This window comes from Sinocyclocheilus rhinocerous, unplaced genomic scaffold, assembly GCF_001515625.1.
Source record: "Sinocyclocheilus rhinocerous isolate Xijiao unplaced genomic scaffold, SAMN03320098_v1.1 scaffold2053, whole genome shotgun sequence".
Lineage (NCBI taxonomy): Eukaryota > Metazoa > Chordata > Actinopteri > Cypriniformes > Cyprinidae > Sinocyclocheilus > Sinocyclocheilus rhinocerous.
The window spans coordinates 472,684-475,278 of NW_015666532.1; positions in this window are offsets into that span (position 1 = coordinate 472,684).

The window sequence follows — 2,595 nt, forward strand, 5'->3', positions numbered from 1 at the left end:
GCAGAACCCAATGTTGGACAGACGTTGCATTTTGGTTGAAAATGAAAATCGGGTTGACGTCAGAACCCAACGTTAGATTGACGGCAGAACCCAATGTTGGACAGACGTTGCATTTTGGTTGAAAATGAAAATCGGGTTGACGTCAGAACCCAACGTTAGATTGACGGCAGAACCCAATGTTGGACAGACGTTGCATTTTGGTTGAAAATGAAAATCGGGTTGACGTCAGAACCCAACGTTAGATTGACGGCAGAACCCAATGTTGGACAGACGTTGCATTTTGGTTGAAAATGAAAATCGGGTTGACGTCAGAACCCAACGTTAGATTGACGGCAGAACCCAATGTTGGACAGACGTTGCATTTTGGTTGAAAATGAAAATCGGGTTGACGTCAGAACCCAACGTTAGATTGACGGCAGAACCCAATGTTGGACAGACGTTGCATTTTGGTTGAAAATGAAAATCGGGTTGACGTCAGAACCCATCGTCAAATTGAAGTCAATCCCCAATGTTGGACAGCCGTTGTAATTTGGTTGAAAATGAAAAGAACCCAACGTCAAATTGATTTCAACCTCCAACGTTGGACAGACATTGCATTACATCCTTATTGAAACTGGCCATTACCACATTTGTCATCAACCTGTGAATGCAAAAGGAAGAGGAGTTGAATGTCCAAATAATTAATTATACATAACACATTATGAACCGCTTGTTATAGTTTGTGCTAGGTTTGTGATATCTAATGTAGATGTCACATTGGTTCTAGATGGAAGATCATGGGCCCACCCAAACTGCTAGATTTTATCTTCTGGAGATAACTGATTTCACTCAATTTCAAAACCTAAAACCTTCCTGGTGTTGATGCTAAAAGGCAGTGAGGATGTGAACACACAGAAAAATCTCTAAACATTTACTTGGGTCTGTTGTGACTATGTACAGAAAAGAGAGAGAACAAACAACAAATGACTGAGCAATTTATGACTATTATATGGTACCAAAGTTTTGGGATATTTCACACTATGAATTCAGTAATATCAGCAGTCTGTCATAAATCATACACTACCAGTAGGGATGGGTATCGATACTGTTATCAATACTATTTGGTGCAAAAAGATATGAAGGAAAAAGTTGTTGAAAATTTCAAGTTATTTTATTACTACTGAACTTTAGCAACTGTATTAAAGTTCTTCAGTCAAGAGCAGTGAGTTATTTTTCTCTTTGTGTTTTATTTTATTAACATTAAAGGAATAGTTCACCCAAAAATGAAAATTGTGTCATAATTTACTCACTCTCAAGTTGTTTTAAACCTGAATGAGTTTCTTTCTTCTGTTGAACATAAAAAGTTATTTTGAATAATGTGGGAAACTAAACGGTTGCTGGTCCCCAGTGACTTTCATATTTTTTTTCCTACTATTTAAGTCAGTGGGGACCAGCAACTGTTTGGTTACCCACATTCTTCAAAATATCTTCTTTTGTGTTCCGCACAAGAATAAATACAAATTAATACATGTTTGGTACAACATGACTGAGTAAATAATGACAGAATTAAAATTTTTGGGTGAACTATCCCATTAATGACAACCAGCAGCATGTTTAGTACTGTCCCTTTAAGAGCTGCATGCATCTGTTTTTCTCTCATCTGTTTACTTTCACTTTAGACATAATTAACTGTTTTTATATGTAAACCTTGTGTGTTTTTGACAGTATTAGCGCAATCAGATGTAAATTAAGATAACTAAGTAATCAGGTGCTGTTTGACCGGCCTGTTAGTGTACGGACGCTTCGGGTGTACGCGCTCTGAATAGTTAGAACAGCACACGAATAAAACGTTTAACCGGCAAGGCTTTAAAGCATGCGGAAATAATGTACTTTTGTGATTGCGAATAAGTCTCATGAGTGTAACTTTACCGAATCAACATTTGGTGTGAATGTGTCTCACGAGTTTCCGTTGGAGCTGGAGCCGTGAGACATAATACAGCGCATTGCTTGAGGTAGATGTTGTGTTTTGTTAGTAAATGTTTCATTATATTACTAGTGTTGCCTCCTTCGTTCACTATTACACTACTGCATATATTGCATCTGACACTGGTGTCGCTTAGATTTGTAACGTGAGCCCACACCTTCGAACATTTCACTCTTTCCGCGATGACTGATTGCACGCAAACACACACCGCACATGCGCATGGATATCACACGCACGTCGAGCAAACGTCGGCCACATCATTCAGTGAAGGAAAATGACAAGCAGCAGCTTCTAAAGCCTTGTTCACACTACAAGCGACACGCAACAGCAAAGCGACACAATCCCATTCATTTCAATGGAGAGCTGGCGATTTCTGGCGACACGAGCGACAGCGGCCGCTGGCGACCGGATGGGGCGTGTCCAGCGACGCGACAAAGTTCAGAATCCTTCAACTTTATGCAAATGAAGAGCGACTTTTGGGAGCGACAGCCAATAGGAAAGAAGACGGTAGAGCTCATGTGATCGTTCTCCTCTAGCGCCGTAGATAAACATACGCAATGGAAGAAAGTGTAGGCTCTGTTTCTCATTCATTTTTGTTTGTATGTACGGATTTAATTTAGATTTAGATTATA